This window comes from Notamacropus eugenii, chromosome 5, assembly GCF_028372415.1.
Source record: "Notamacropus eugenii isolate mMacEug1 chromosome 5, mMacEug1.pri_v2, whole genome shotgun sequence".
Classification (NCBI taxonomy): domain Eukaryota; kingdom Metazoa; phylum Chordata; class Mammalia; order Diprotodontia; family Macropodidae; genus Notamacropus; species Notamacropus eugenii.
In genome coordinates this window covers 421,198,593-421,221,467 of record NC_092876.1, presented here as the reverse complement: position 1 = coordinate 421,221,467, position 22,875 = coordinate 421,198,593, and positions in this window count along the sequence as shown.

The window sequence follows — 22,875 nt, the reverse complement described above, 5'->3', positions numbered from 1 at the left end:
AATGGACTAAACCAGGTTGAAGATTACCAACAGGCCTTAAACCCGTCAGTGAGTTAAGGAGAACCCTACTCCAAGTATGTGAAGACATTCCCCAGCAGAATAGGAAGGTAAGAACAATTTGTTTGGAAGGACGTGAAAGTGGGAGAAATAAGGTACTGTAGATAGAGGTTTAGAACTTGGTCAGATACCAAAGATGTCAAGGTTATCCACTGCACACCGGGTCATCACTAATCATCGTGACTTTTGTCTTATCACTGGAGTTTGATGACTCTGGAAAAAGGGTGAGGCTGAAAACTTTGTATAATTCTGTCTCACTTAAATCCAATTCGCATGCAAGTCATCACCCCGTGTTATCATTGGTCATCTTTGAAAATGAAGGAGGAACAACAATGAACTGAAAGATTCATTATGTTGAAATGCCTACACCAGAATTTCAACTTTCCAATAATATTGCAAACATCATAGAATAAATAAATGTGGCTTGGTAGTAGCAGACTCATTACCAATTTTATTCCTCTGCTAAAGTACTATTCCAAATGTCACCATGGCTTTTCAAATATAGTATGGCAAAATTCATGTTCTAGAAGGTTCTAAAAAATTGGAAAGTTTTCAAATTCATCCTAAGGGTACCTGTCTGACCATCTCTATGTGTGCCTTCTGAAAACTAGTCTAGTTAGGTGAAGAGAAACTCATTACTTGGTTTGCAATAGAGTAATGAATTTTTGGCAGCAACAACTCACAAAAAACTTACTTCTTTCCTTTACCCTTTACCCTCCTTCCCATTGTGGGCTTGATGAGTATCCTGAAGGATAACCCTATGACACTGCATGTGTGAGAGAACTATGACTCCTAATTGGCTAAAACACTTCTGGAGGAGAGAAGCAGAAGAGAGAAAAGACAGTTGGGGAGAGAGAGGAGGGATGGTACAGACTGAATGGTGAATGGGAGATCCTAGAGCCATAAGCATGTGTGAAAAAATCAGCACCCCAAAATGTCCCTTGATCCTCAGAATTAATGATGCTATAGATTGTTAAGAGATCTTTCCTCACCTGAGTTTTCATCTTACTCCTTGGCCAGAGAGTTCCCTTTATTCTTATGTATTCTATTAAGTAAACTAATCTACATAGTTTCCCTAATTACCATCATACTGACTTTCTTTAATATATCTCCCTGCTCTCTATGATAATCTTTTGTATAATAAACATTAGGTAAGGGATTGTTTTGTTCTGAGCCTGACTTATGCCCATTCCCTGGTAATTGAAGTTCTATTTTGGATTGAAATGAGACCCTTGTAGGTCATTCAATAATTAATAAAGGAGATTCATTCAGTTATTGATAGCACAAAGATATAGTCAGTCAACTTACATTTAGTACCTATTATAGGACAAGCAGTGTGCTAAGCATTAGGGTCACAAAGAAAGGCAAAATCAGTACCTACTCTCAAGGAGCTCACAGTCAAATAGGGATGACAACATGAAAACAACAGTGTAAATAAGATAGAAAGAGATAACATAGATATAGCTATGAATGATGTAGCTAAATATAGATAAATGGGGTATTCTCAGAGGGAAGGCACTAAGATTAAAGAGGACTAAGAAAGGCTTCTGGCAGAAAGTGGGATGTTAACTGAGATCTAAAGGAAGTCGAGGAAGCAAGAAGGAAGAAGTGAAAGGGGAGAGCATAGGCATGGGACACAGGCAATAAGTATATCCAGAGTCAGGAGATAGATTATCTTGTATGAGAATAAATAAGGAGGCCAGTGTCACTGGATCAATGAGTAGGTGGAAGGAAACAAGATGAAAGAAAACTGGAAAGATAGAAAAGGACTAGGTTATGAGGGGCTTTAAAAGCCAAACAAAGGATTTTATATTTGATCTTGGAAGTAATAGGAAACCATTGGATTTTATTGACTAGGGTGGTGACATGTCAAGACCTATATTTTAGGAAGATTGATTTGACAGCTGAGTGGAGGATGGACTACAGTGGTTGGAACTTGAAGCAGAAAAACCAACCAGTAAATTATTGAAAGAATCCAAGTGCAAGGTCATAAGGGCCTGTACTGGGCTTTTTGCTGTGGCAGAAGTAAAAAGGAGGCATCTGAAGGATGTTACAAAAGTAGCAGCGACAGGACTTGACAAATGATTGAGTTGAAGTTGAGGTGGGGCAGTGAAAATAAGGGATTGAGGATGATCCCTAGGTTGGGAGCCTAGACGGCTGAGAGAATGGTGAGATCCACAATAGTAACAGAGAAGTTAAGAATAGGGGAGATTTGGGGGCATGGAGGGGAAATAAGATCAGTTGAGTGAACTTTCTTGACTGAACTATTATTGTCCACCAACTGAGTACTAGAATCTGTCATCAGAGAAATAATGACATGATTTTGTTTTTGAGTGAGGGAGGGCTGTGCAGGTCGCCAACCTCACTTCTGCTCCAGAGTCATCTGAATTCAGTGACCAGATATTTATCAGAATGACTGGAGATGACCCAGGATGAAGCAATTGGGATTAAGTGACTTGCTCAAGGTCACACAGCTAGTGAGTGTCAAGTGGCTGAGGTGAGATTTGAAATGCACCACCTACCTGCCCCGGTAAATGGTATAAGATATTGGTCTATGCCAAACTTCCCTTGGACTGCTTTCCAATTTTCCCAAAAATTTTTACCAAATGTTTTCTTATCCCAAAAACATATATTTGTCAAACACAGGGATACTGTAATCACTTACTACTGTGTGCTATATGTCTATTCTGTTCCACTGATCCACTTTTCTGTATCTGGTCACTGGATTCAGATGACTCTGGAGGAGAAGTGAGGCTGGTGACCTGCACAGCCCTCCCTCACTCAAAAACAAAACGTCAAGTGCAAGTCATGTCATCAACTCTATACCCCATTCTAGGTAGCTAGGTGGTACAGTGGATAGAGCACCAGTGCAGGAGTCAGGAGGACCTGAGTTCAAATCTCACCTTACTGTAACAGTAAGTACCTTAACATACACAGAGGGGTCTGCTATCACAGGTTCTTAGATCTGCATTCATAAAAGGAAAGGCAACTTTTGAGAGGTTAACAATCACTTTAATCAAGCACATGTATCAATCCTGTAACTAAGCACACATATCATTCACCTATTTCAGGAGAGTTAGCACCCTGAACTTCAAAGAAAATACAGAGAAATTAAAGATCAATAGACATGGCTTCCTCTGCCTGAATTCGACAGTTTCACCCCAACTATCTGACCACAGTTACCAGAGAGGGAAGCACGATGATTCTCAAAGCCAAAGGACTCCTTAGTGGCTTCCCAGTCATCTGGCACTCAAACCTTATTACCAAAACAAAGCCCCAAAGTAAAACCTCACCCTCAGAGCCTTTATACACTTTTTAGAGTCAGAGGGCATCACATCCCTTGAGAACCAGTGCCTTATTAACAAAAGACCTTCTTACAAATCTTCCCAGGTCTGACAAAGGGTGGGAAAAATCATCTTAATCACATTCAAATAGAGGCATTATACTTCTTTACTATACTAAAACAAAAACAACAAAAGATTCTACTTTGCTTGCCGTTACAACCACTTAGATGACTTTAGAACTTTTATTAAGGAGAGGATTCTGGGAAGATGGCAGAGTAGATCAGAAAATTTTTAGCTCTCCAAATTTCCTCCACATGAAAAGACAGAACATTACCTCAGAGGAAACATGGATTGGGAGGCAGCCTTAGCCTTAGAAACTTTCATCTCACAGACAGTGTGGGTGTCTGACACCAAAGTAAAAGACTGAAGGACCTTCCACTGTTGAGGGATGCGAAGAACAGCTGTGCTGACCAGATATATCCCAGGCTGTAACTTCAGGGAGAAGGAGCTAATACATGTCTGGTGAAAGCAGTAGCAGAGGGGCACAGACCCTGCTGGCTGTGGTCATTTACAGGAGAGCAAAGTCCCTGGTTTCTGATCTGGGGCAGAGAGAACAGACACTTGAGGGATTGCAGGGAGCAAGATTATATGCAGGACAATGTAGTTGAGGACCCTAGTTATGGCTTAAGAGTGGAGAGGAGCACTTAAGGCTGGGTCCTGGGAAAGACCTTAGAAAATAACAAGAAGAAGGACTTGAGGCTGGGGAATCATTCCCCATACCTCAGGACTAGAATTTGATTATACTAATAGCTGCTAAAAATAAAACAAAATAAAATTAAAATGACAAAGCATAGGAGAAACAGCTCAGCCACAGATAACCACTATGGGGATAGAGAAGATCTGGGTTCATATTCAGAAGAATATAAACCACTCTTTTTTCAATGAAAAATGTCAAATGGTTCCAAAGAAAAAAAAAGTCCATTAAAAGGACTTTAAACATCAAATAAGAGAGATCAAGGAAAAATTGGGGGAAAAAAGAGAAATTCAAAGAAAAGAAAATTATGGAAAGTCAATCAACTTAAAATAGTCAAAAGCTTAAGCAATTAAATAATTCCTTGAAAACTAGGGTTGGGCAAGGGAAGCTAATGATGTTCTAAGATACCAAGAAATAATGAAACAAAATCAAAAGAATGGAAAAATAGAAGAATATGTGAAATCTCATCAGAAAAACAACCGATCTGGAGAACAGATCAAGGAGAAATAATATAAGAATATATGTATCAATCCTTTAACTAAGCACATATATCATTCACCTATTTGCTGCCTGAAAATTACAATAAAAAAATCTTAATACAATATTACAAGAAATTATTGAGGAAAATTTCCCTGAAATCCTAGAGCAAGAAGGCAAAACAAAAATAGAAAAAAAATACACTAATCACCACCTGAAGGAGAACTCAGAAGGAAAATTTACAGGAAGATCATAGCCAAGTTTCAAAGGTGAAGGAGAAAATATTGGAAGCAACAAGAAGAAAAAACAATTTAAATATCATGGAATACAATAAGGATTACACAAATCCTAGCATTGCTACATTGAATGACCATAGGTCCTGGCATTCTGTGTTTTGTAGAGCAAAAGATCTGAGATTATGACCAAGGATAACTTATTCAGCAAAGTATAATCTTGAAGGAAAAAAATGGACATTTAATGAACTGAAAGACTTTCAGGGATTTGTGACAAAAACACCAGAAGTTAAGGGGAAATTTGACATATCAGATGTAGGAGAAGTATAAGGTAAACATTAAAGATCAATTATAAGGGACTAAATAAGGTCAAATTTATTATTTCTTACATGTAAAAATGTTACCAGTACTTTTATGACTATCATCATTATTTGGATAGTTTGAAAGAAAAGCTTCAGCTGAACTGTGAATAATTGGGAAATTATAAAATAATGTGTAAGGAGAGATAAAAAGGAGTAATTATCTTACACAAATGAAACATAAAAGGAAAAATTATAGAGAAAAAGGTAGTAGGGGAGAGGCTGTGTAGCGATGGAACCTTATTCTCATTGGAAGTAGGTTAAAGAGTGAACTATATATATATATATAAAATCAGATCTAAAGAATTGAAGCAATATATACTGTTCCTAAAAAAAAATGATTTGTTCAATGCCATCCCAATTAAATTACTACAAAAAATTATCTTACTAACATTGACAAAAAAAAATAATAAAATTCATTTGAAAGAATCTCAAAGAAACCAGGGGGAAAAGATATAAATGAAGCTGATTCAACGCTATCAGACCTAAAAATATATTATAAGATGACAGCATCATTGAAGTGTAAAATGTATAATTTTATTATTTTAAATTAAATTATTTTAAATTAAATTTTTCCATTATAAATACAACAATGTAGCCAAGAATATGAGGAATAAAGAAAAATGGGGGAAAACTTTCATAGACAATCTCTCAGAGAGGATGTGATTGTTTTGGAGGTGTGGTGGAGGAAATGAGCTGGTAGATTTAGAAAAGCACAGAAAGCCTTGGATTTATGAAAGATGATGTTATTCACCTTCAGAAAAAGAGATGACAAGTAGAAATGTACACAGTACAGTCTTACATATATGTATGAGTGCATATGTGTATATATGTATATGTTTATAGATATCTGTCCACACATACATATATATCACATACATATCAGTTAATTGTAGCTTTCTTTAGGGCAAGGGGTGGAGTGTGGGGGCAGGGGGGAAATAAAGTAAAAATTGCACAGCAAAGAAAAAAAGAAAACCTATAAAGAAGCAAATAAAACCTGGATAGCTTGAAAACAATGTGTAGTATTTATTATACAGGTTTTCTTGAAAGGGCAATTTATTATTTTATATTGAATTCTCTCTTATGTTCCGCTGAATACATGGCAATGTTATTTTTTTTATTTTTCTCATTTTTTATTTGTTTAAATGAATTTTAAAAATTTACAACAACGACAAAAAAGAACTTTTGTTGGTCAACCCTGACTTCCAATGTTAAATAAGTCTGCTATATGTGCCAATAGAGGAGGAAAACAAAAACTAAAACAGAAACACAGAAAAACCAAAACAATGTAAGAGCTCCCTAAATCAGCGCGTGAATATGGGAGAATAGAGACCAGAAATCCTAGGCATCATACCATTCCTTTACCCCATCCTTCAGTTCTGAAAGGATGAAGTTCCAAGTCTAAATGATCAAGTTCAGGTAGTATGTAATGTCAAGTTTTTACAATTTACATTGTATCCTCTCAATATGAATAGGTGACCATTGGGAGGCATAGAACTAGGAATGAAAGTTAGTGACACATCTTGCCTATCACTGATCCTTATCACACCTTATTAAAGCATCGCCATTAACTTAGTGTTCCTTGGCCCAGTAGTCAGGAATTCCTCCTCACTGGGAGTTCCATTGAAAGGAAAATACAAAATCTCCACTCCATGAGAGGGTTGTCCTTTTGGGGACTTGTTAGGCACTTTCATTTTCCATATGTAAATAGAATGCAATCCCTTGATCTTCCAAACCCTCATTGCGGAAGAATTATTCAATGATCACTATTATGATACAAGCAATGTTGATTACCAATTAGCTCTAAACTGTAGTAAGTAATGGGCTACAACAAGCCTACCATTTTTCACTGCCCATCTCTACAGTCTGTTGTTCTATTTTGCCAGTAGGGTCCACATTTGTGCACTTCTCATTCTAATAAAGTGACCTACCATCCGTCTTTACCAGAGTAGGACCACTGCTTCTACAAGGGACTGAGGTCTGCTGTCATGTTTGTAGAGATTGTTGCCACAGACCTGAGTACTATTGAACTGTCATGGTAGACTCCATCTCTTCTTAAGACGAGTATTGCTGCCCTCCTCTTATGGGACAACCATCAACCTTCTCCCCCATGCCCAGAACTGACTCTTCCTCACTTTTCTGAGCATTACACCTTTACACTTGTCCACCCTGCAAAGAAAAAGGATTGCTTTAAAAGATAGGAAAATAGACAAAGAAGGCCTTCCTGCAGAGAGACTGAAAGCCATAATAAAAGCCTCAGGAGGACATTTCACCTATAAATAAGGTTGAATCTTTATCCCCTCTGCCCAAGGAATATCTTCTCTGGACAGAAGCCACGTTCTTCAAGGGAACAGTACTGGAAAAGTTGGATTAAACCAGTCTTCAGAAGCATTAAAACAGTGGAATGCAACTAAGTACAAAAAGGTAATGATTGACAGAATCTCAAAGGGATAGCATCTTCCTTAATGCAGAAGCTTGTGGTTTGTTAGCCCGGAGTTATCTGGCAGGTTTGTTTATAAAAGTTAGAGATTGGTATTGTGGAGGGAAGACACTGCAAGAAATATGTATTTTAAGTGTACTGATGCTGTTACCCTGAAGGAGAAAAACCTGTTGACTTTAAATATAGAAGAGACAAACACCTGCAGAAATTGAAGTAGAGGAGCACAGTGGAATATGAAAAAGTAGCTTTATTTGGCCTCCACCAAGTATGCAGACATAGATACAAGATCTCTCCATTGTTACCTCCAGTGAAATTTACTTCTGAGCAAGTACTTTCTGATAAAAGTGGCTTGGCTTTTGCTGGCCTGTGCCCTTCTTCTTGAGAAGCAAAGCAAGAAAACTGAACCACAGGTTCAGGCACAGGACCAAAGATGATCTGATGAGAAAAGAGACATTGAATTACATTATTTTTCTTGGAGAGACAAAGGACCAAAAGAATGGAGGGCATGAAGACCTTACACAAGAACACCTCTATCAGCTTAATCATCAGAGTAAATGACCCACCATCTCTTATAATTGGGGGTCTGAGGTCTATGCATATGTTGAATTTATTAGAGGAAGAACTATAGCGTTGGTCTTTCCCTTCTATCCACCTTACCAGCAGTGGAGAGCAGCGGGGAGGGGAGGAGATGAGAGGAGGAGGGTAGAGAGGAGCTGCTGCCCAACTGGGTCTCTCGAGAGGTAACTTGTACAACTTGAGGTTGTTGTTAGTATTTAATTTTCAAAGAGAATCATGACATCAGGAAAGTGATGCCATGAGGCCCAAGTGAATTGGATTTAAGTGAGGGAGGGTTGTGCAAAGTCACCAGCCTCACTTTCTCTTATGGATCCATCTGGGCCCAGTAGCAAGATATAGGTCAGGATGACTGGAAATGGCTCCACATAGTGGGAGATCTCAGCCTTTGCACTTATTGACAGAGGTGGTATCTAACAAGGTGCAGAAAGTGACTTGTGGATTCATTTGGCTTGACTATGAATTCATTTGGCTTGACTATCTTTATACTTTACACAGAATTTTTCCCCCTCAGATGGAGTTATCATGAAGTATTTTTTTTCTAACTACACAGAACAAAACAGAAGGAAGGTCACTCAGAAGCAGGGTGCTTTTGAAAATAATATGTGAAATGAGAATTCATGGTTTCACACGGAATCTTTTTATGAACACAAATGCTCTTTTTGTGTTTAAATTTAGAATATAAAGGGTTTTTGCAGAAGGAAGGGAGAAATTCTATTTACTACACAAAGCTTTTCTTGATCCATTAATAGTAAATGATCCCTTCTCTCTCTATCTCTCTTTTCTTCTCTTTTCTTCTCTTTTTTTGCTTTTTCTCTCCTCTTTCTCTCACTCTCTCCCTCTCTGCACTCACAATACTTTATCTGTATTTCACTTATTTGATTTTTCTCTCCGATTTAATTATACGCTTTTTGTGGAGAAATGTAAAGAATTATTCTTTTCTGGGTCCTACTCAGTTTACAACAGTGAATTTTATGTTATAGTTGCCCCCCAAATATTTTTTAAATGAAGGAATAATTAATACCAATATCAGATTCTTTTAATTGCGTATTGCACTGTATCAGGACATAAAATTCACTTTAGAAGCCATCTCTGATCTCAGATCAAGAATTTTCTAAAGAAAAAAAATAAGATTAAAATAATTATACAGACATGATAATTACAAAAGTATGCCTCCTGACTTGACTATATTTGACCATTTAAAGAAACAGATGAGAACAGATATGACGCTTGTATACAAAAATCACTCAGGGTGGAGCCTAGAGGGACAAGAAAGTTATATATTACCTTTCCCTCCAGATTTCTCCAGATTTAGGTTGTCTAGGCTTTCTGTCAATGGCTCTATCCCTCACTAGTGGTATTCTCACAAATGTAGGGAATATACCCCAGTCTGATTTAACCACTGACAGTCTCAGTCTGTGGGGAGGGGAAGGAGATAGTTTAACTCAGTTTCTATAGAGCACAGTCCAAGGTACCAAGTCCAAAAATTAAGCCCTGAATCTGAGGAAAATAATGTGTAACAGAAAGAAGCAAATACTCCCCAGAAACTGTATGAAAGCAGGGGAAGAGGTATTCTGCCTGTCAGTTCAGTTCATGGTACCCACATTGTGAGGATTCCACTTGTGATCTTCAACAGATCTTCAGCAGATAAGACAGATTCTATACCAGTCTCTCCAAATCAGAGGCTATGCTCACTGATGAAGTAGGGATCAAATGGAAGCAGACTACCTTCATGTTAGGAGCTCTGGCCATGCATAGGGAAGGCCCTCTTAAATACTTCCTCCTCTTTGACATCTGCTGTCCACAACAAATAGACAGGGTACATTTTTTTTACACAGTAATTTTCCCAGTTTCAAATAGTTCTATGCATCCTCTTTGTGTAAGAAGGCTTGCTCTATGTATATCCAGATTGTCCAAGAAAACACACTGATTTCTTACATCCTCTACCAAGTGGGAAAGAGTGAGGAAGGAAGGAAGGAAGGAAGGAAGGAAGGAAGGAAGGAAGGAAGGAAGGAAGGAAGGAAGGAAGGAAAGGGAAGGGAAGGGAAGGAAGGGGGAGAGAGGGAGGGAGGAAGCATTTTGGTTTACAGTAGATGTTTGTAAGTAAGTAGGGGAGACCTTAAAAGGGATTTAATATTTTTGAACTTCAAGAACAAGAAAACAAAGAGCAGTTTTTATTCAAGCACTCTCTACAAACTGAAATTACTCAAAAACATGGTCATAAAATATGTTTCATTGTTTTAATGAATATTCTGAAAGTAGATACTCTTATGCCCAAAGTTTTTGTTGCAGTTTATCAAGAGTTGTATCACGTAAATTAAGATGCCTAATAAAATTTTTCCTTTAGGTAGCTAGATCATGCAGCGGATAGAGCACCAGCAATAGAGTCAGAAGGACCTGAATTCAAATTCAGCCTCATACACTTACTAGCTTTGTGACTCCGGGCAAGGCATTTAACCCTAACTACCTCCATTTTTTCCCCCTTTACAGAAATCTAAAGTAGTTTATGACAAACTGTTTTCAGATTATATTGTCTCTAGTTATAAAAAGATTCGAATAAAGATGTTGAAAGAGTTGTATTGGTACTATCTGTATCCCTTACCCTATGCTTTGAATAAGTCTGATATCTCCCATCTTTGAATCACAATATACTACAACTAATAAGCTAGAACTAAAAGGGAGCTCAGATTATATCATACAATGATACCTTGAAGTGAGAATCTTATTTTAACATCCTCAACAACAGACTACCCATCCTCCACTTCAGTGTATAAAGTGCTCGTTGATAGGTAAGAAGGAAGCTGATTCCATTTTTAGGCAATTATGAATGTTTTTTCCTTATACTAAGAAAAATATCTGAAACTTTTACCATTCATCCCAGTTCAGACCTTTGAAGTAAAACAAAAAAAGCAAATTCATTTTCCATATGACAAGTGTTTGTCATACCTCACTAAAATTTTACATTAAAAAGCTCTTTTTCAGGGACTGATATAAAGAAAAAGATAACTAAAGAGTGAATTTGTAACAGTTCTGTCCTTTCATTAAGCATTTCAATATTTAAATATGCTTATTTCACTATAGTAATGAGCTTCACATTCAATTTAGTCTTCATTTCCCTTCAGATCTTTTCTCCCACCAATGAATTCTAGCTACAACCTCCATTTTGAGGAAGGATTCAGACAAGCCATCCTTCATTCTATGAATTTCACCACCACAACCCGTCACTTTTCATCTCCTTCCTACATAGTGTTATCTTCCCCCATTACCATGTATGCTTCATAAGGGAAAAGAATATTTTCCTTTTTTTCCTTTTATTTGTATCACCAGTATTTAACGCTTGTTGAGACAGTAGATGAGTAAGCCATTATCATACCAAACAAAAAAAATGTATTCTATTATCCCAGACCTATAGACCATTCAATAAATATGAGCAGCAACTGTTATGTGCTAAGGGCTATGGGGAAACACAAAAAAGAAGAAGATCTATCTTTTCCATTTTTAACTATATGAGACATCTGGAGTTTTCATTTGTTTTTGCCTTTTCCATGAATTACTAATTAGGAATTTACTTGATTCTAAAGTTTTAGGTCCATCAAGCTAATAAATTTAAAAATAATTTTAAGTGCAGAATTTGTAAAACTTCACTATTTTGCTAAAAATAAATACAGTTGCTTTGGTATCTATATGCTTTACCCTTTTTCTTTTTTTTATAAATTTATTTATTTAACTTTTAACATTCATTTTCACAAAATTTTGGATTCCAAATTTTCTCCCCATTTCTCCCCTCCCCTCACCCCAAAACACCGAGAATTTTAATTTCCCCTATCACCTATCTGCCCTCACTTCTAACATCCCTCCCTTCCCTTGTCCCCATCTTCTCTTTTGTCCTGTAGGGCGAGATAACTTTCTATACTCCATTACCTGTATTTCTTATTTCCTAGTAGTAAGAACAATACTTGACGTTGTTCCTAAAACTTCTCTTTCATCCCTCCTTCTCCACCCATTCCATTTGGGAAGCAAGCAATTCAATATAGGCCATATCTGTGTAGTTTTGCAAATGACTTCCATAATAGTCATGTTGTATAAGACTAACTATATTTCCCTCCATCCTATCCTGCCCCCCATTGCTTCTATTCTCTCTTTGGATTCTGTCCCTCCCCAAGAGTGTTGACTTCAAATTGCTCCCTCCTCCCACTGCCCTCCCTCCCATCATTCCCCCCACTCTGCTTATCCCCTTATCCCCCACTTTCCTGTATTGTAAGATAGGCTTTCATACCAAAATGAGTGTGCATTTCATTCCTTCCTTTAGTCGAATGTGATGAGAGTAAACTTCATGTTTTTCTCTCACCTCCCCTCTTTATCCCTCCACTAATAAGTCTTTTGCTTGCCTCTTTTATGAGAGATAATTTGCCCCATTCCAGTTCTTCCTTTCTCCTCCCAATATATTTCTCTCTCACCCTTTAATTTCGTTTTTTAAAGATATGATCCCATCCTATTCAATTCACTCTGTGCTGTGTGTGTGTGTGTGTGTGTGTGTGTGTGTAATCCCACCAACTACCCAGATGCTGAAAAGTTTCAAGAGTTACAAATATTGTCTTTCCAAGTAGGAATGTAAACAGTTCAACTTTAGTAAGTCCCTTATGACTTCTCTTTGCTATTTACCTTTTCATGCTTCTCTTCATTCTTGTGTTTGAAGGTCAAATTTTCTTTACAGCTCTGGTCTTTTCATCAAGAATGCTTGAAAGTCCTCTATTTCGTTGAAAGACCATTTTTTCTCCTGAAGTATTATACTCAGCTTTTCTGGGTAGATGATTCTTGGCTTTAGTCGTAGTTCCTTTGATTTCTGGAATATCCTATTCCACACCCTTCAATCCCTTAATGTAGAAGCTGCTAGATCCTGTGTTATCCTGATTGTATTTTCACAATACTTCAATTGTTTCTTTCTAGCTGCTTGCAATATTTTCTCCTTGACCTGGGAATTCTGGAATTTGGCCACAATGTTCCTAGGAGTTTCTCTTTTAGGATCTCTTTCAGGAGGGGATCGGTGGATTCTTTCAATATTTATTTTGCCCTCTGGTTCTAGAATATCAGGGCAGTTTTCCTTGATAATTTCATGAAAGATGATGTCTAGGCTCTTTTTTTTGATCATGGCTTTCAGGTAGTCCCATAATTTTTAAATTGTCTCTCCTGGATCTCTTTTCCAGGTCAGTTTTTTTTCCAATGAGATATTTCACATTATCTTCCATTTTTTCATTCTTTTGGTTTTGTTTTATGATTTCTTGGTTTGTCATAAAGTCATTAGCCTCCATCTGTTCCATTCTAATTTTTCAAGAACTATTTTCTTCAGTGACCTCCTTTTTGGACCTCCTTTTCCATTTGGCTAATTCTGCTTTTTAAAGCATTCTTCTCCTCATTGGCTTTTTGAACATCTTTTGCCAATTGAATTAGCCTATTTTTAAAGGTGTTATTTTCTTCAGCACTTTTTTGGGTCTCCTTTAGCAAGGCGTTGACCCGCTTTTCATGCTTTTCTTGCATCTCTCTCATTTCTCTTCCCAGTTTTTCCTCCACCTCTCTAACTTGGTTTTCAAAATCCTTTTAGAGATCTTCCATGGCCTGAGACCATTGAATATTTATTTTGGATGTTTGAGATATAGAAGCCTTGACTTCTACGTCTTTCCCTGATGGTAAGCATTGTTCTTCCTCATCTGAAAGGATGGGAGAAGATATCTGTTCACCAAGAAAGTAACCTTCTGTGGTCTTATTTTTTTCCCCTTTTTTGGGCATTTTCCCAACCAGTTACTTGACTTTTGGGTCCTTTGTCAAGAGTAGGGTATACTCTGGGAATCTGTGAGATCTCAGTTCCTCCAAAGTGGCACGATCAAGCATTTATTGGTCTGGATACAGAGAGGGATTTTTATGCCCAGAATCTTAGCATTTACCTCTCCACAGCAACCTGGCCTCCAGTTCCCAAGTCAGCACTGGGGGCTCATTTTCAAATAAGCTAGATGGGCAGGGCTGCCATTCAGTGTGAGACAAAGACCAGCTCACCCAGGGCCTCCACCCAGGGCTGAGGTAAGACTCAGCTCTTCAATGCCCCCAGGGGTTTTTACGCTCCAACAGAGCTTCCGTACAGGCATTTGTTCAGGCTCTGTGGCTGCTGGCTGCTGCTGGAGCTATGGGAAGGCCCTTCTTCCTTCCTGGCCAGCTGATAAAACCCTGTCACTGACCTTTGGCACCTGTGGGCCAAGGGATCTGAGGACCCGCTACTGCAACTGGAGATTCCACCCCCAGGTGTCCTCCTCCCGGAGTCTCATCACGCCATGCCACTCAGCCAAGGCTGGGCTGGGCTCCATGCTGGGCTCCACATCCAGCGCAACCAACATTTCTGTGGGCCTTTCAGGTCACCGTGGGCTGGAGATCTCCTCCACTCTGTTGTTCTCCACTTCTGCTGCTCCAAAATTTGTTGAGAGTCCCTCTCTACAGGTATTTTATGGGCTGTGGAAAGGACCCTGCATAAGTCTGTCTTTCTAGTCCAACATCTTGGCTCCACCCTCCTGGCCTTTTTCTTAAACATTAAGAATTATGTTCTATAGGATCCCCATAGGACTAGGTAAAATTTACACAGGTTTTTATTGGTCTTGTAAGGAAAATACATTATTATTTATTTACTATTTTTTATTTACTTTATTATTATTTATGTATATACTTGGACCTACCTTCATGAGGCTAGAAATTATCTAACCCCAAAGCTTACTATAGAGGTTAAGTTGACCTTAGACATGCTCCAAGGGAGCTAGATAGATGTAAGGAATGCTTAAATCCCATCTTGTGCTTGTTTTGTGTCCACTCAGGTCTTGCTTTGGTTCCACCCAAAGCTTGTGATTTGGGTTCCCCAAATTAGATTGATTAACATAATAGAATACATCTCCTGGTATACATACTGCCCCTCTCTTCAGACTACCTACTGCCTAGGTAACCCAATCAGGCCAATGACTTTATGTTCTTCCCTGAACTCTCTGTAAGGTAACCTCCCAAAGACTCAAAAAGGTAACCCATCCCTTCTTTCAGTTTTCTCCTTTATCAAATGGCCAAATACATTTCTTTCCAAAACGGGTCAAATTTGGGGATTCATTCTTACAACTAACAATCTCCAAAAATACTGAATTTCTAATGTCAATTTTAGTGAAAGTTTGACACCTGATATATTCCAGTGGATTTTTTTTTTACATTTATTCCTAATTTTTTATGCCCTAAAATATGCTTATTTTTGTAAAGCTACCATTTGGTGTTGGGGAGGAGAGGACTCAGGGAGAAAATCATATCTGTCTTCAAGTATTTGTATGGCTCTTATGTAGAAGTGGTATTAAATTTATTCTTTTTGGCTCTAGTCGGAAGAACCAGGAGCAGTGGGTGGAAATTGCAAAAAGCTTAGCTGAAAAGTTACATCTAGCCTTAATTTCAGGAAAAAATTTCTAAATGTTTGATCCATCCAGAAGTAGGATGGGCTACCACTAGAGGTGATATGTTCCCCTCTTTGGAGGTCTTCAAGCAGAGATTGTCTTTTCAATGATGTTACAGTAAAGATTTCTTGAGGTAAAAATTGAATTGCTGAGGCAACAAATTTCAATTCAGTGATTCTTAATGATTCTGTGAACAATATATTCTCCTAATTTTAGTGTGTCTATATATAATGGTCATATATGATATAGATAGAAATACTGACTATATCTTTTTTGCTATTTGGTTTCTTCTTTTATCAATTTTGATACTATAACATTTGGTGTGTGTACTTAGTATTGATTTTGGCTTACTTTCTGTGATCTCCTTAACCATGAAAAAATTTCCCTGACATTTCTATTGATATTGTGAATTCTTTTTTGTCTTGTCTGATAACATGGTCACAGTTCCTGATTTTTTTGATCCACCTCATATAGAGTAAATTTTGTTCCTATATAATATACCTGATATATTTCTTTTATTGCATTGTTTAATCCATCCATATAAAATGTGCTTTCCTTCATTTATTTGCCTTTTGTTGATGAAAGTTGTAGAGATATAAAATTTTCCCTGAGGATTGTTTTGACTGCATTCTAAAATTTTCAGTATGTTGTCTTCTTGTTATCTTTAATGAAATTGTCTGTTTCTATGGTTTGTTCTTTGACCCTTAAAATTTTTATGGATTTAGTTATTTAGTCTGCCATTAATTTTAAATTTTTTCCTCTAGAGCTTTTATTGAATATATTTTATTACATTTGGTTAGTAACGGATGTCTAAAATTTCTTTTCTCAATTTGTTGTTTATGCTATGACACATGGTCAATGTTTGCAAAGTGGTCATGCACAGCTGAGATTTCTCTTCTGGTGCAATAATCTCCACAGGTGTGTCACATTTAACCTTCTAAAATTCTGTTTAAGTTGTTTATTTCATTTTGTTTCTTTTTTGTTAAATTTATTTAGCTTTGAAAGGAATAGTTCAATGTCCCCAACTATTATAGTTTTACTTTCTATATCTTGCCATATAACTGGTTTAGCTTTTGTTTTACATGTTTAGATGCTATGCCACTTGGCTTGTATGTGTTAAGTATTGACATTAATCCATTGTCTATGGTACTTTTTAGCAAAATGTGATTTCCTTTTTTAAGTTTTAATCATTTCTGGTTTTGTTGTTTCCTTGTTTGTGATCACCATTGCTAACCCTACCTTTTTTAAGTTACCTGAAGCATAATAGATCTTGCTCCAGCAAAATTATGTTACCTCTGTGAGTTTTGGTAAACAATATCTTGATAGCTTCTACTCTCTTTTGCTGGTAATTTTATCCCATTCACAGTTTGCTTATTGCGTATTTTCTCCTTTAATTTATTTTATTCTTCTATTCTTATTAATACTTACATTCTTGTATACTTTCATTGATCCCTGCTTCCCTCTTAAAAGAAAAAGAGTCATGAGAAGAGTGTGCTTAGCTTGTCCTTTGCTTGATGGCATCTGCTTCTGCACCACTGTACCTCTTCTCTTTCCCTTTCCCTGACCCCAATCATAGATTCTTTTGCCCTTTTATTTTCTTTCTTCCTTCTTTCCTTTTTTTCTTTCTTTCTTTCTTTCTTCCTTCTTTGTCATTTCTTCCTTTCCCTCTTTCTTTCCTCTTAAATTGCTCTTAATGATTAGGGTTTGTTTTGCTTTTGGCTAATATCTCTATTAATCTACCTTTCTTCTTATTTCACCCTCCATGTTTCTCTATGGAATAAAATGTGCTTCTATACCAAACTCTTTATTTGTGTATGTTTTTTCTACTCTCCTTTAACCAATTCATATCAAAGTGAGGTTTCAGTGTGCCTCCCTTTCCTGATCACATCATTGCTTGTATATACATGTAAAGCTGATTATATGAGAAAATACACTTGCCAACCTTCCTCTTTTCTTCCCTAGTGTATTCTTTTTTCTTTCCTTTCTGCTACTAAAATAATAAGAATACAACAAAATTTTGCCCTGGCACTTAGACTTATTTAACTCTCTCTATAACCTATTATGGCACTAGACTTCAGAGTGAAAGACATTATTTTCCTACTCAAATATAAATGCTTATTCTCATATAGTCCCTTCGGATTAATCATTTGTATTTACCTTTCTATAATACGTGCAGGAGCCATATCCAAGTAAAATTATCTAGGCAAATGGATAAAACCAGGCTAAGGGTAACCAATGGTCCTCAAACATATCAGTAAGCTAGAGGGATGTCTATCCCAAACATATGAAGACTTCTCCCATTGCAATGGACAGATGAGAGCAATTTGTTCCAGCAGGTCATGAGGGCCACAGAAGCAGGCACTGTGGAGCACTTAGAACTTGGTCAGACATTGAAAATGCCAAGACCATCCTTTGTAACTTGGGTCATCATCAATTGCCTTGACTTTTGTCTTGCCACTAGACTTCAACAGCTGGAAGACAGAATAAGGCTGATGACTATGTGCAACTGTGCCTGACAAATCCAATTCATGCACAAGCCAACACATCACCCGCAATCCATTATTTTATTATTAAATATTTGATCTTTTTTTTTTTTTTTTTTTTTTTTTTTACTATTTTAGCTACCTTGAAGTCCTGTGGCAATGGGCAAAGGACAAAACAACAGGTATAGATTCACTGGAAGTTATAGTCACAACCCTGACAATAGGCAATCCAGGCCATAGGGTCATCTTCTCAATGGATTGAAGCAGCAGTGGGATTCAGCAGTTCCCTGGGTATCCGAAGAGCTTCTTTTTAAATAATTTATTCCACCCCCCTCAATTACATGAAAAAATAACTTTAATGTTTTTTTTCAAATACTGAATTCCAAATTTTCTCTCTCCCTCTTTGCCTCCCCGCCATTGCCCCCACCCAATTGAGAAGGCAAGCAATTTGACATGGGTTATACATGAATAATCATGAAAAACACAATTCCATGTAAGTCATGAAGTGAAAACAATCACACAGACAAAAAAGAAAGTAAAGAAAAAGTATTTTTGATCTGCATTCTGCCTTTACCAGTTCTTTCTCTGGAGATGGACCGCACCTTTCATCATAATTCCTTGAGAATTGTCTTGGATCATTGTATTGCTGAGAATAGCCAAGTTATTCACAGTAGATCATTATGCGACATTGCTGTTACTGTGAACAGTGTTGTCCTGGTTCTGCTCATTTCACTTTGCATCAGTTCATGTGAGTCTTTCCAGATTTTTTTGAGAACATCCTGCTTATCATTTCTTATAGCACAATGACATTCCATCACATTCATATACAGCTTGTTTGGTCATTTCCTAATTGATGGACATCCCCTCAGTTTCTAATTCTTTGCCACCACTAAAAGAGCTGCTATATATTTGTATATATTTTTGGTTCTTTTTCTGTTTGGGATACAGACGTACTAATGATATTTCTGGGTAAAAGAGTATGCATGGTTTTATAGCTTATTGGGCATAGTTCCAAATTGATCTTCAGAATAGTTGAATCTGTGTACAACTTCACAGTGCATTAGTGTCCCAGTTTTCCTAAATCCCCTCCAACTTTTAGCATTTTCTTTTTCTGTCATATTAACCAATCTGATAGGTATGTGGTGGTAGCTCAAAATTGTTTTAATGTACATTTTTTAAATTAATAGTGATATAGAGCATTTTTTCATGTGACTGTAGATAACTTTGATTACTTAGTCTGAAAATTGCTTGTCCATATTCTTCGATCATTTATCAATTAAGAATGAATCTTATTTCTACAAATTTGACTCACTTTTCTATATATTTGAGAAATGAGGTCTTTATCAGAGAAATTTGCTATAAATTTTTTCTCAATAATGATTACTATGCATTTCTTTCAATTCTATTTCCCCTCATTTTTCCTACTCTCCTCTTTCACCTTGTCCATTTGCAAGTGTTTTGCTTCTAACTGTTACCTCCCCCAAGCTACTCTCCCTTCTATCAGTTTCTCCCCACTTTATTCCTCTTCCCCTCCTACTTTCCTGTATGATAAAACAGATTTCTACACCCAATTAAGTGGGTATGTTATTCCATCTTTGAGCCAGTTCTGATGAGGGTAAAGTTCACTCACTCCCCTCCACCTCCCCCATCATTTCTCTACTATAAAAGCTCTTTTGTACCTCTTTTATATCAGATGTCTCCCATTCTACGTATCCCTTTCCCCTTCTTCCAGTGCTTTCTTCTTTCTCACTCCTTGATTTTGTTGTTTTTTGGATAATCATCCCATCATACTCAACTCACAACAATACCCTCTGTCTATGCATACTACTTCTAACTGTCCTAATAATGAGAAATATTTTAGGGGTTATAAGTATCATTTTCCCATGTAGGAATGTAAACAGTTTAACTTTCTCAAATCTCTTATGATTTCTATTGCCTCTCTACCTTTTTATGCTTCCTTTGCATCTTGTACTTGAAAGTCAAATTTTCTATTCAGTTCTGGTCTTTTCATCAGAAATGCTTTAAATGTTGATTTTCCCCCCTGCAGGATTATACGCAGTTTCACTGAGCAGATGATTCTTGGTTGTAGTCCTAGCTCCTTTGCCCTCCAGAATATTACATTCCAAATCCTCCAATCATTTAAAGTAGAAACTGCTAAATCTTGTGCTATCCTGACTCACTCCACAATATTTGAATTCTTCTTCTTCTTTTTTTTTGCTTGCAATATTTTTTCCTTGACCTGGGAGCTCAGGGTAGTTTTCCTTTATAATTTCTTGAAAGATGATGTCTAGGCTGATTTTTTAATCATGACTTTCAGATAGTCTGATAATTCTTAAATTATCTCTCCTACATTTATTTTCCAGGTCAGTTGTTTTTCGAGTGAGATGTTTCACATTTTCTTCTACTTCCTTCATTCCTTTTATTTTGTTTTATTGTTTCTTGATGTCTCATAAAGTCATTAGCTTCCACTGCTCAATCGTAATTTTGAAGAATTGTTTTCTTCCGTGGATTCATTACCTATTTTTCCATTTGGCCAATTCTGCTTTTTAAGGGATTCTTTTCTTCAATGAATTTTTTATATCTTTTTCTCATTTGGCCCATTTTTTTCCAAGTCATTCTTCCCTTCATTGGATTTTTGGGCCTCTTTTATCATTTGGCATATTCAGGTTTTTAAGTTGTTGCTTTCTTCAGTATTTTTTGTGCCTCCTTTGCCAAATTGTTAACTATTTTTTTCATGATTTGCTTGCATTGTTCTCATTTCTGTTCTCAATTTTTCCTCGATCTCTCTTACTCAATTAAAGTCCTTTTTGATCTCTTCCATGACTTGTGGCCAATTCATATTTTTCTTTGAAGTTTTTGATACATGAATTTGGACTTCGTTTTCTGCTTAGTGAGTTTTGATCTTCTTTGTCACCATAGTAACTTTATATTGTCAGGATCTTTTTTCTGCTGTTTGTTCATTTAACAGCCTATTTCTTGACTTTTAACTCTATGCCAGAGTGAGACTCTGCTTCAGCTGTTTTCAGAAGTAACTCTGGGAGCATGTAAATTTTTAATCCTTCCAAGGAGATAAGATCTAGAACAGGCCTGTCAAAAGACTATGGATGGTCCATGAAAAATATAGAGAATGTTTTCTTCTATATTTTTCATTGGTCACATGAAATCCTTTGGTGGACTGTAGGTTGTGTAGTTCTGATCTAGGGAGAGGCATATTTACTATTTCCCTGTACTTTGCACTGGTCTCTGAGTGACCACAAGCACTCTTTTCCACCCTGGAACTGTGACCAGGGTTGCAACTCCCCTGTGACCATAAGTTCTAGTGTGCTAGTATTCCTCCTTGCCCTAAGACTAAGACCCAGAACTAAATATGGGCAACATAACAGAGTCCTGTCCCAGTGTCAGCAAAGGGACTCTCATCACCTCCTTCTGAACATCTGTCTCTCTTATTATTTGTAGGCTGAGAGGTACAGAAACTGCCACTCCACAACTAATTCAGTTGTTCCCAAAGGTGGTTCCTGGCTTACAGGGGCCCAGTCTGTACTGGTACAGCCTGCACTGTACTGTGTTCCACTTCCCTCTGGCACAATTGATCTTTCCTGCTGACCTTCTAAGTTGTCTTGGTCTGGAGAATTGCTTTACTCTCTCCTTTTTTGGATTTTGCCACTCTAGAATTTTTTAGGGACATTATTTAAAGGGTTAGGGAGAGCTCAGGTGAGTCCCTGCCTTTTCTTTCCCACCTCTGTCCACCTTCCCTGAACAACTTTTTTAAAGGACTGCCCTGCTCACCTCTTGGTAAGAAGAAAAGGTATACTAAAAATTACCTGCTTCATCCAACCATGTCCTGTTTACCACAACAAGTTGGGATCCCACCTTGTAGCTGAAATTCAAAAGAATTACACAAAAATATTGTGAAAATGATTCCATTCACCATGAGTACATAGAATGTGCACGTGCTTATAGACAACACAAATCCAATAGACCTGAAAGACAAATCCTCTTTTTACAAGAGAACTCAGCAGGTACCACATCCAAATAGAAGCCCTGAATGAAATAAGGCTGGCAAATGAAGGTTAGCTTACTGAAGGTGGAGCTAGATACACATTTCTCAGGAGTGGCTGCTGTGAAGAGGAATGCTGAGAAGCTGAAGGTCTCACAGTCATATCTAATCTAGTTAACAAGTTTGTACACTTCCCAAAAGGAATGAACAACAGGCTCAAGACAATGTGACTGCCATTTGAAGGGTATGGCTATGCCCCCATCTGTGTGTATGCTTCCACCATGACAATCCATGATGAGGTCAAAGAAAAATTTTATGAAGACCTGGGGACTCTATTTATCAATGTGCCAAAAGAGAATAAGCCTGTAATTCTGAGTAATTTTGCCCCCTACATTGTGATATCATTGGTCTTCTTCAAGTACTGATGATGAACAACTACATACATATATGTGTGTGTGTGTATAAACACATATGCACATTTGTGTGTATGTGTATATATATATATATATATACACATATATGGACATATATATATATATATATATATATATATATATATATATATATATATATATATATATATATATATATATATATATATATATATATCTTGTTGTAGGAAAATGACAATAAGGTGATGAACTCAAGTCTGGCATAAGAAATTCAAATGAAATGTACTTCATAAATTATTTTTTGTTGCATTGATTTCATATTGTAATTGATTCTGTATCTGCTTAAGCCCTCTTTCTATGTTTTTT